The sequence below is a fragment of the Ursus maritimus genome, unplaced genomic scaffold (genome assembly GCF_017311325.1).
Source record: "Ursus maritimus isolate PB19 unplaced genomic scaffold, ASM1731132v1 scaffold_28, whole genome shotgun sequence".
Lineage (NCBI taxonomy): Eukaryota > Metazoa > Chordata > Mammalia > Carnivora > Ursidae > Ursus > Ursus maritimus.
Window position 1 is genome coordinate 30,613,577 of NW_024425341.1, and position 13,406 is coordinate 30,626,982.

Sequence of the window (13,406 nt, forward strand, 5' to 3'; positions counted from 1 at the left end):
ACTCAAGGCTTAGCCTCATGACTTGGAGATCACGACCTCAGCCTAAGTCAAAAGTCAGGTGCTTAACTGACTGAGCTACCCAGGCGTCCCTAATTCCTGTACTTTAAATATGAGTATGACATAATTTAAAATTATACCCAATACAGTATTTGTCATGTGTGAATTAACTTATTAAAAGTTTCACATATTCTCATTTTTTTTTCAAAAAGCAATTATAAGAACAGAAGAAAAGTTGTATGATTGTAGTACATTAGTGATATAATTTAGTCTCCTATCTGACTCTTCACATTCCTCAAGATATGAGTGCCACAGTCATATAATAACAAGAAAAAAAAAAACCCTCATATTTTATATTTCTTTACAAACGAATCCTTAAAATGACCATCACCTCAATTATGGGGGCATTTTTAGCTTAACCTTCAAAGAATATATAAAATATTGAGGGTTATATTGTTTTAATTGACAGGAAATGTAGTACATATGTTATACATCAAATAAATATATGTTTTACTATATTGTCTTATTTTCAATTTCTCTATTTTCCATGTGCATAATCTGCCTGGGTTAGGGAAAATGATATAATAAATGAATAAAAGATGTACACAAAGGGAAAAGAAATTGTGCTTTCACTTCTGAGTGTGAAGAGAGAAATGAAATTAAAAGCATCCTTATGGAAAAATAAAAATAATTTCTAGTTAAAAAAGGACCTCTTGCCATTGGACCCCTAGGTGTTCTCAGCCTAGGAAACACTCATACTACCCTAGAAATATAGAATTGTAATGTAATTACTGTTCACAAGGTGCAGAGAATCCATGTTTCTATATTTTGATATAGACAAGACCGATTCCATTAAAATTATGTGGGAATAAGAGAATATTCCTTCACTAAACTATTTAATATTTAAGACCCTTATGATATAGAAATATCTTAAGTTTAATGCTGTTTTTTCCTTGATACATGTATATCTTTACTTTGGTCTTCCATTTAATTTTATTGTTAAAGACCAAGTGAAATGAAGATAATGAAAAAACAGTCATTTCAGTTGCCCATATTTCCAATTTAATTCACTCCTGAAACTAATATTACCCTATATATTAAGTCACTAGAATTCAAATAAAAACTGGAAACAAGCAAACAAACAAACAAAAAACAAACATTCTAAAGTACCTTAATTTGCTTACAGTCCTTGACCAGTTGGCTAACTGCATCCTTTGTTTAGTGTAAAATGGACAAAAGAGAAAAAAATGTTAGTATAATTTTTTATCACTATAAAAATTGTTGGCATTTTCTTGAAAACAATTAAGGTTTTATGTTAAGAAAAGAGGACAACAGGGGTTTTTCTATTTTTTTTTTTTTAATTTTAATTCCAGCATAGTTAACATACAGTGCTCTTAGTTTCAGGTATACAATTTAGGGGTTCAACAATTTTGTACCTTACTTGGTGGTCATCATAAGAAGTGAGCACAATAGGTTTTTGTTGGTTTTTTAATCATGGACTTTAAATTTAATGAGACTAAAACATTTTTTTCAAAAGCTAATACTTACAGAGGGACACCTGAGTGGCTCAGTCGGTTAAGGTTCTGCCTTCGGCTCAGGTCCCATCCCAGGGTCCTGGGCGGGGAGGCTGCTTCTCCCTCTGCCTGACACTCCCCCTGCTTGTGCGCTCTCTCTCTCTGACTAATAAATAAAATCTTCAAAAGCTAAGACTTAGAATCAGTATTTAGTATCCAACCTTTTGTTGGATACCTTGGAAGCAAAACTTATTTTTTTTCTAGAAGTGAATCTGCTCCAGAGATTCCAAGTTTGGGAAATTTGCCTGGAGGCTCACAGTAAGGATAGGCAATCAAGAGTCCCAAAGGGAATCAGTCCTACCCTGAGGAGAGGGAGAGTCTAGGCTGGAGACACTGAGAGCCTAAGTGTGGGACTCAAGTCTGTAGGATTATTACATTGATTTTAGGGAGGAAATTATTCGCAGAAGCTCGGGATAATAACCCATCAGATTACACCAAAACAATTTTCAATTTGTATAACAGCATCAAAGAAAGTAGTACCTATAAAGAGATGAGAGTCTCTATTTTGCTCTCTTCCTAGAATATGGAAGAACTGAGCTCTTAAGACTGAGTTAACATTTTTTAACAAATAGGAAGAAGTAGGAGATATTTATGTTATTAAGTGTCAATGGTGCTTAAGTGTTTTCTTAGAAAAGTAAATAAGATAGAATTATATTTGAATCCTGTGTTCATGAAACTCTATAAGTCCTATTCTATCATATAAGGTATCCTGTCATATTTAGCTCTAACTTTATCCAGCAAATGTTTATTAAACACTTATTATGTATCTGGCATTTTAATAATGCTATATACTCTATAATGGCTTAATCAGTCATTTTTCATTGGCAAGACCTGCTAATATGTTCAATGTTAAGCTAATTCGTTTCTGAAATGCTTCAAAATATTTTTAAGGTCAAATGACTTTTGAATATATTGTCAAATTCTATTCCCTGTGTTATAGAAACTTTAAAATAGCCATACTTTGGGGTGTCTGGGTGGTTTAGTTGGTTAGGTGTCTGACTTTGGCTCAGGTCATGATCCTGGAATCCTGGGATCAAGCCCCCCATTGGGCTCCCTGCTTAGTGGGGAGTCTGCTTCTCCCTCTGCCCTCACCCCACTCACTCGTGCTCTTTCCCTTTCACTCTCTCTCTCTCAAATAAATAGATAAAATCGTTGGAAAAAAATAAAATAGCTATGCTTCATTTTGATTATCTTAATAGAAATTAAGTTTATCCATATGGTTTCACCTACTGTTAAACATACTTCTAGAAGACACAGTGCTTGTGCCCACATGACGTCAAATCATTTGGATGAGAAGGAAAAAAATCCCAATTATCCAGATGTTGAGTTTAAATAATACCAAACATCTGGTGTTTCCAAATAAATTTTTCTTGATTCTGCATAGCTTTAATTTTTAAGAATGGAGACTTAAATGTCAGACCCAAAATATTTCTTAGCCTAAAATTAACACATAATGAATTTGTGATATGTTGGAAAGAGATTATTTCAAGAGGTGGTCTGACATAGAAATGTAAAACCTTTTGCTTCACAATCACACCCAAAAGGATCATTCTATTACCATGCAAGCAAAGAGATTTTCACTTAAATGTTCTGCCTTTTAATGTTTCTTGTCATTTATTTGACCTATGGTCTCATCCATCTGCTCAGCTTCTCAGTGTTAATAACTATTCAATTCTCAGATTACAGAATATCATGTAGTTAGAATGGTCAAGACCTGAAAGTTTACAAATTCACAATATATCTGTGGTTTATAGATCTAAAATACAAAGAACAGAAAGATTTGAGTGGAAAAGGTATTTTAAACATAAGATTTGCAATACAATATGGAAAATAACATGTTTAAAAATTTTTTTGAAGTTTAAAAAAGTTTAATGTGTTGGAAAACCAGCTGTGATATAAATATATCTGTCACAGATTTGATATACAGTCTACCTACAGTTGCTTTTTTTTTTTTTTTTTTTTTGGTATAAAGGTCAAAGCGTAATTTTTTCCCTTAGTGTACTTAGGACCACTTATTGCAAAGATCATTCTTTTCTCTGCTACACAGAGCAATCTCTGTCATAAAGTCAATGTTACATTTAATTGTTCCTATTCGGGGCTTTATTTGATCCTATTGGACATTTGTCTACCCTTGTGCTATTACCATACTGCCTTAATTACTTTATTTTTTAATAAGTCCAACTGCATACCAAGAGGGGAATACTGGCAGTGACCATCTTGGTAGGTAGGAAAACTTTATCATTAATATTATTTAGAATTTCCAGTGCATATTAATTATAATAATTAAAAAAAAAAACACCTGGTCACTTTTTATAAATAACTTTTAAAATCTGTATAGACAATTTATCTCTTTATTGCCTGAATCCAAAGTGAATTTCTGTCATCGTACTCCTTCCTCCCAACACAGTCGATTGTCTCTATATAATTATTGTATCTCCTAGAGCATGTTCTCCAGAATTTGTTCTTGAAAGTGACTTGTCTAAATTTGATAATTTTTAATTCCATGTAAATTTTATGATTTATTCAAAACTAATATAAACAAACCACTGCCGTAATATAACTACACCCACCACCACCAAATCTAATGAAATTTTACATTGGCATTGCAAGGAATTGATAGAGCATTTTGGAATTAATTGACATATTTATATTAATTACTTATTCCAATCATGTATATGAACTATCCCCCTATATAATTTGTTCTTATTCATTTTTCTCAATAATAACTTACATTTTTCTGTATAAAGAGCTTATATATTTATTGTTATATTTATTTGTAAAGAACTTGATTTTTTAAAATTTTTTGATGTTTATTTATTTATTTGAAAGAGAGTGCAAGATAGAGAGCGTGAGCAGGGGAGAGGAGGAAGCAGGCTCCCTGCTGAACAGGGAGCCAGAAGTGAGGTTTGATCCCGGGACCCTGGGATCATGACATGAGCCAAAGGCAGACACTTAACTGACTGAGCCACCTGGAGACCCAGAACTTGATATTTTGATGCTATTCTACATGGCGTCCTTAGTACCCTCACTAAAATCATTTATTACTTATAAAAATTATCTGTAGAATCATTTGAAATTTCTATCTAGGAAACCATACTCCCTGAGAATAATTTTGATGGTAGATATAAATATGATAACAAATTGATATAACACCAAGAAAAATACAGAATGTTACCTTTATAATTCTGACTTAAGGTGATCTTTTTAACAGAACACACAAAGTAAAAATGACGAATGAAATAATTGATCAATCAAACCACGAATAAGCTTTCTATTGCTGCATAACAAATTACCACAAACTTAGTGGCTTAAAACGGCACTCATTTAGTTGCTCATAGTTCTGTAGATCAGAAATTCAGTTATGGCATGACTGGGTTCTCTATTTAGGGTCTCACAAGCTGAAAACAAGGTATCAACTGACCTGAGTGCCCATCAGGAGCTTAGAGTCTGCTTCTGAGGTTGTATGGTTATGGCAGATTTCACTTTGTTTTGGTTGCCTCACTTAGGTCCTGTTGCCTTACTAGTGATCAGCCAGGCTCTTCGCTTCCAGCCCTGGTAATTACATACACGAAGAGGTCATCTTAGAATTATGCCTACCACCAACATTTAATTAGTTACTATCTTTCATTAAAAGGCACTGCTAAGAGGATGAGAAATCAAGTAAAGGAGAAGGCTGTGAGAAACCTCTAGAAATCAATGGGGAAAACATGGCAAATCTCATAGAAAACCACGGAGAACTGAAAAGACTTAAATAGGATTTTTATACTTGAGTGGACCCAAATGTCTATTAAAATATATGCAATTGTCTGCTGTTATTACACAGAACCAGACAATCCAAAGTACTCATAGGATATACCCACATAAAGCCATAACTACCGTTAATAGATAAAGGCAGCTCCAGCAAATATCACAAATGTCTGAGACTTTCAGGCCCAACTCTCAGGGTCCTTTCACAAAGGCACTTAGGTGAGCTTCATTTGCAATTGTAAACCGTCAAGGTAACAAATTTACCCAGAGGTCTATACATGTCATTAGTTCCAAGGCTAAAATCAGGCAGTGTAACCAGATAAAAGAGGTACAAAGCATCCATCTACACACTTTTAATGAACATTGTATCTACCTTTGGTGTTGAGTGCTGCCAAGCAAGTTCTGACTTTAAACTGCATTCCATAAATCACCAGCTAGTATGCTTCACCCTCCCCTTTTGTCAAAAATAATCACCATAGTTCCAGAAATCCCTGGAGAAAAGTTTAGAGTTACCATAGACTAGCTACAAGTTAGCCCTCTGTTTATACTGTATTCAGTTTCATTATTGACCAGATAAATGTAAATTAAAACTTCCATTGGATATCAATGTCCACCAAATGGGTTGTAATTAAAAGATTGATATTAGCAAGTATTAGAATAGGGAATAGCAAGAATTCTTCTAGTGCAGCACCTTTGACTGTAAATTGATAATGCCACTTGGAAAAAGTAAGTTTTGATTATCTAGTAAAGTTGAAGGTGCACATATTTTATGATCAAAATTTCTGCCCCAATATATATGCCCAAGAGAAATATGTGTATATGTATTTCTTTGAACATGTAAATAAAAATAACTGAAAGTTTTAAACAACCCAGATGTCTATCAACAGGAAAATGTTCAAATAAATTTGGTTATATTCAGACAGTTGAATATAATATAACAATGAAAACAAACCAACCATTCTGCAAACAACAGTATAAGAGAAACAAGCATAATTTTGAGCATAAGAAGTTAACATAAAACATAGACAAGTCTGTTTATACAATCTTCAAAACCAGGCAAACTGAACTGTAGTGTTTAGGGATGAAACAATAAATAAAAACAAGTGATTATGATAAAACTCTTTGGGGAGTCGAAAGTAGATGGTTATTGGTGATTGAATGAAGTGATGAAGAAGGCTTCTCAGTGGTGTTTTATGGATGTTCACTTTGAAATAATTTGTTCAGCTGTACGCTACAGTTTCGAGCACCTTTGTGTTATGTGTTTATTGCTCTCAATTAAAAAGCTATAAAATATAGAAGGTATTCATTTAAATTTTGTAATGTATTGAATGTTGTGATTTTATACCAATTGAAAAGATTTTAATCTTTCTCTCAGTGAAGGAAAATCACTACATTTAATGCCTAAATAATTAGAGATGCAGCCAAATGAATTCATATTACCAATTCTAGCACCAGAAGTCTGAATTTGCAATTCAGGTTATCCCCTTAAAAATGGTCAGTGGTTAGGGGTAGGGGCAACACTCATCCTCGTGATGTGTCAAGACGGCGCCTGTAGAAATTAAAGGACAAGATGATACAAGGCCACATTGCAACATTGTACTCGCATTGCTTTACTTTTCCAAGTTAAGTTTCAGCCTGAATATCAAGAGTGTCTCCTACTCAGAGGTAAATGTCCTTCCTTCCACAAAATTTATGAGACTTGTCACAACATGAAAAAGGGTTTGATAGGCATTTTCCTTCTGTTTGTTCTGGACCGCACCACTCCCTCCTCACTGTCCCAATGGAGCCCATAGAGTAGTCTTCCCGTGCCTGGAAAATCACTTCATCACTGCCCTGCCCACTCAAGGTAAATCATGAAATACTTTCATGGTGCTGGTTTAAAAGTTGAGTAATAATTTTTAAAGAGAAGCATGGAAAAGTTTGCTGTTTGGATGCTTCTATGGATGTTACTTTCCTGTTGAATTCTGCGTAACATTTTATGGGATGCTGTAAACTACATGTTTGTGTTCCCCCCAAATTTCCATGGTTAAACCTAATCCCCAATGTGATGGTATTTGCAGGTGGGGCCCTTAAAAGGCTCTGCCCTCATGAACGCTGTTAGTGTCCTTAGAAAAGGAACCCCAGAGGGCTCCTTTGCCCCTTCACCCAGATGAGGACACATTGAGAAGTTCAGTCTACGGTTCAGAAGGTGGTGTCATCACCAGATACCCAATCTGATCTGGACTTCCAGCCTCAGGGACTATGAGAAATAAGTAGCTGGTTTGTTTGGTTTTGCTTTGTTTTGTTTTTAATAAGACACTCAGTCTGTGGTATTTTGTTATAGTGGCCCAAGCAGACCAAAAACGGGGATATATATGAATTTTACACGTTACAATTTTTATTCCTGAGTCTAGGTACATAAAGAGGGAAAAAATGCTTTGATCTTCTTCAGATTAGTGTACTAATAAAACCAAGATCCTAAATTTGAATTTTATGTTTAAGGTGGTTCGTTTTTGCCTATTACATTACATAGATGTAATTTTGTGCAGTGGGGGGAATTGAAAGGTTGAAGCCTCAGAAGGCCTTTGGGTGGTCGATTAGTGCTAAGAGGTAATTATTCTGTCACTGCCAAGAATGAGAGGAACGAGACAGTCACTATCGAGTGCAGAAGTGTAATCCTTTCTGCCCTTTCCCCCAATCCCACAGTAAGGAAGATATCACAGTTACTGTCTTTTACCTAGAAATTTGACTAGCTATACCTTACTTAACATGTAAATTCAACTATGACAACAGATTTAAACTGCCTGAGTGTCAGTCACTCTCCATCACCTTAGTTTTCCAAATTGAAGGGCCATTTCTCTTCCATATTCTAAAGGGATTGCTCACCACCGCCCTCATACCCTGCCCCAGGGCCCCACTTAAATAATCTTTGTGTCTCTTTCTAGCACCAGAGGCATTTCTGGTTTATTTCCACTTCACTGGCCACTCCTTGAGAATTCTTTTGCTAAACCCTGCTTTTGTACTTCAACTTTAAATGTGGAAGGGCTGTGAACTCCAACCTGGACCTACTATCTTCTTTTCTGCAAGTCCTTGGGAGCTGTTTCATCTGGTCCCCTGCCTTTAAATAGTCAATGGGGTTAGTCTACTCTGTTTGCATATCAAGCCCCAAATCTTCCCCAGTTTTAGGTTATTATATGCAAATTACCTACCTGACATGTCCATTTGCTGGAACACGTTCAAATGGAAATTTTGTTCTCTTTTCTGTGTCCCAAATACATAATCCTATGTTCTGTTAAGTGTTCAGGAATATATGCTAGGTCTTAAATCAACATTTACCAAGATGTAACATTTTTTTTCCTTTTTCTCAGGAAATAGAAATTAATGACAATCATTCCATAGCAAAAAAATGTATTAAAAGGCACTTCTTCCCTTCTGTTTAAGATCTTTTTGCCTGTTTACTCTAAAGAAGGATGATTACAGGTTATTCATTCAGGGATCAACTGAATCCATACTGGACCAAATAGAATCCTTTACCTGTACGCATTTTGAAAAATCTCTTTCTCTGTGCTGTGGGTGAATTTTCTGTGTTCTGATCATTTCTGAAAGTGTCTCCATTTTCCTTTTTCTCTTTGTGTGCAGCCTGGAGGTATTGTCTCTTTCTGGGTCATTTAATTCATTTCACGGTACACTTTTCATTTCAAGAATTTTAAATTCATTAGTTATTTTTTATATTCTGAAGAACACTTATTATGAGATCAAGCCTTTTAAAATTTTGAGAGTACAGTATTGTTAGCTATAAGTACAGTGTTGCATAGCAGATCTGTTAGGTAGAAACTAGACAAGAACAAGGTTTGGAACACCCCGGGCCAATCCCAAGTCCTTCAGGGAGGAATGAATGATGGAGACAGGAGCTGGAGGCAAGGGCAACGAGGAACAGATTACATATTAGAAGCCCAGGGGCACAACATCCTGACCTTGTGGTTTCCAAGACCTTGGGGCTGACAAATTAAGACCCATAAGTGCAGAGCATTCACTCTCCTCTTCCACCACTGCCCCAGGGTAACGCCTAGACTCATTGTAATGCATTTGCCTTTCGGGTACAGCCCAGTCCTCTCAATTGAGAGAGGCTGCCAAGATGGTTCTAGTATGAATTTTATAGGGCCAAAAGCTCCCCCTCCCAGCCTGTGGGAGGAGTCCACAATGATTGGAGGCAGCCTCCATTAGAGACCACTACTGCTCCTTCCCAGCCCAGAAAAACCCAATAATATCTAATCCCAAACAACCTGGAGGCTGGTTCCAGCTCTCCCACCTTCAGTGTGTAGTTTCGCTTTAATAAACTGCTTTGTGTTTGCTACTTCCCCTTCTGGCTGTCTCTATTCCAGCTGGGATCCTCAGGTAAATCCAAGGACGGAGACATCCATTCATACAACACAGACTCGCCACCGGTAACAGATCCATTGAACTTACTTACCTTGTATAACCGAAACTTCATACTTGTTGAGCTCTAATTCATTATTTATGTTATTATGTTATATTTCCTTGCTTCATTTCTGGGTTTTGTTTGTTCGTTTGTTTAATAGTTTCTTTTTCTATTTATAAACACTTTTCAGTTGTATTTTGAAAATCCTGAACATAGGTTTTACAGTCATTTTTAGATTGCTTTTCTCCTTTCCTTCAATTTTAGGGATTTCATCTCCTAATTATTATTTGGTTAGCTAACTTCTAAAGTTTTACTAATACATTTTGGAATTTTGGGTTGCAGACTTGTATGGAGTGAATTTTCTCTCTCTGCTTTAACGATTTAGTTTGTTTCTTTCTTTCTTCCCCATGACTCCCCACGGGGAGTCCCCTGGTCCTCAGTCCTGAGCCATATTCGCAGTCCTTCTATTAACCGTGGCAATATTGTGGCATCAGAAGGAGCTAGGACAGCTGCCTAGCACGGATGCTACATCCCACTGTATTCCTACGTAAACAAACTTACTGAAGCCCTAGTTGCAGGTGGGGCTCAGCTGTGCATTTTTCAGCCTCATTTTAAGGGCAGAGGGATTCCGCGGTGTGTATTTATTGCAGGCTGTTTATCTGGATTCAGTTCTACCTGCCACATTGGTTGATTGAAGTATTCATTGTCCTTCAGGAGATGAAACTGCAGACCACCTTCACTTGCTTTTATTCCCAGAGCAAGCCTGCAGATCTAGTTTCACTTGTTTTTTGTTTGTTTGCTTCTGTTCTGTTTCTTCTTCATGTACGTTTTTATTTTTTGACTGTACATTTTTATTCTGTTCATCATTGCTGTTTTTTTGAAACAGAGAAGGAACTCTGCATGTGAACTTACAGTGCCATCTAGATTAGGAGTTTCCTTAACATAAAAATTTCATACAAGATGATGACAGGCCTAGCTAGCTTTTGTCTTTGCTCCTTGCATAGAAATCACAATAATTACTTAGGTAGCTTTTCACAATGCTTCAGACCCCATGCCTTGATTTTGAAGAGCCTCACCCTTTGGGAAGGATGCACCCTAAGTTGGTTTCTCAGGATGCGTAACTTTTTCTACTATCAAAGATGTCTTTGTCTTTTTTTATGCAAAAAGAATGGGGTGGTTAACTCTGGTTATTAGAAGATGACATTCAGGAAAAAAAAAATCCAACAGTTATTAACCTATTAACCTGTTATTTGTTATATTTCTGTTCTAAATATAAAATTCCTGCTAAGATTTCATAAGTTCCATATTAGATAGTTTATACTGTTTTATGTGTCATTCTTTTTTAACTCAAAAATGCTAAAAATGACCTTAAAGTGACTCCATCTATGTTGCTTGGCTTTGTTTATATGAATAGCCTCAGGATCTGTGCACATTGGAGGTTTTGACAACTTTAATTATTCTACACATTTAACTGGTGAGAATTTAATTATTCTAGTGTTTCCAGAGGGCTGATGACATAGGCGAGATATTAAAAAATAATAAATAAATGAAGGCATGTACAATCTGTGACTCCTTCAATTTGTAGCTAAGAATATTGTAGGGCCCATAGAATGTATTTTACTTTAAATCTCCATTTACCAATTCTTTAATGTTAGTGTTTTCCAGGAGAGTATCTAATGGTAATTGGGATTTATAATGGTAATATAAAAATATAGATTCTTTTATGTATAATTTATATTTATACGCACCATTATATAACATATAAATATATGTGTAAATATTTTAAGATTCTCATTTTGAATTAATTTTAGATTTATAGAAGATTTACTAGAATTGTAGGAAGACGTTTCATGTCTCCCTCCCTTTACTTAGGTTCCTCAAATGTTATAAAATATTTGAAAATAAGTGGCTGATATGATATCCCTTTATGTTTAAAGACTTCAATGAGTTTTCTAAAAATAAAAACAATGTTTTACTTAACCACAGGGCAATTATCAAAATCAAGGAATTAACAACAATGAAAATGTTACTGTCTAATCTTCATTCTTTGTTCAAACTGTGTCACTTATTCTACTAATATCATTATACATATAACAAATGTGGCAAAATAATTTTTTTCCTGGTCCAGGATCCAACCCATATGTGGCACAGAGCCCATTAATGCCCTTTGGAACAGTTCCTCAAACTTTTCTTTCATATCTTTGACTTTTTTTTTTTTAAGATAACAGTTTATTATTTGTTGAATGTCCTTGATTTGGCTTTTATGATGTTTCCTCATGATTGCATTATGCGTTTTGTCAGGAATGCCACAAAATTAATGAACATCCCTTCTCAAGGTATTATAGTACCAGTCATGGGATGCCCAATTTTCCCTTCGCTGATGAGACTGACTTTGGTTAAGGTAGTGTCATCACTTTAATGTTTCCCCTTTTCTTTTGTAATTAATAAATACAGTAGGGGAGATACTTTGAGATCATGTACATATTCCATTCCACATGGTAATTTCACTTTCTGTATTAGCATCCAGATAATTTTTGCTTGCAGTGATTATTATTATGATCTTGTCAAATGGCGATTTTCCAATTTTGTCACGCCTTTGGTATTAATTAGTTGGCATTCTACCATGAAGATTTCTCTACTGTCCAATTTAATTATTTACTTAAGCATTTATAATGAGTGATAATCCATTACTATCATTATATTGATAATCAGACTGTTTCAGATTTGGCCTGCGTGTAAGTCCCTCTAAGCTGACTCCAGTGTCCTTTGGCATGTCACCATTACTCTTTGAGAAGTCCTTTACTCTTTCTGGCACAAAAGATGATCCAGGTTAATTTTATTACTTCTTTTCCCCAGCCATACCCTAGGAATTAGATATTTTTCCAAGAAGCCCTGATGCTCTGTTTCCTTTTTGTGAAAAATGCATTTAGAAACCATGTGATGGGCGCTAGGTCTGTTCACTACCACAAGGATATCACTGTGTCTGGGTCCTTTGAGCAGATAGTTAGGAAATCTGCAGACGGTGCGCGTAGAGCTTTCTCTTTTTCGCAGCTGCAAGGTGCTCCATTGCCTGGGTGCATCAGAGTCCACGCAATCCTGCATCATTTAGGTTTTTCCCAGCTCTTTGCAATTACAAACCATGTTGTAATGAAGAATCTTGTTCATATGTATTCTTTAAAGCCTATCTTAATGGCAAATTCCTCAAAGTGAAATTACCAGTTAAAAGATAAAAAAGCATACTTGTCAGATATTTGCCAAGAGGGTTGTATTGATTTGCATTCCCACAAGCAATTATGAGAGTGTTTATTTCCCAGGGCTTTTCCAACAGAACGTGTCCTCCTACTTTTAAGTTTTTTTTTTTTTTTTGCCATTCTCTTAGGTGATAAATGGTATGTCAGGCAGTTTTTATTTCCACCAATTTCAAGACTAAACATATTTTACTATGTTTAAGAGCCATGTTTATATCTTTCATTGTGAATTGTTTGTGATGCTTTCGCTCATTTTTCTGTAGGATTTTTAAGGATTTTTATAACTTTAAAGAGTGCTTTTATATGTTAGGGATATTGGCTCTTTATCTGTGATATATGTTGTAGTTTTTTCTTCCAGTTCTTCAGTTCTCTTTTGACTATATTTATAGTAGATTTTATCCAGAAAAGTGTTTGTTTCTTATGGTTAAACTCATCAATCTT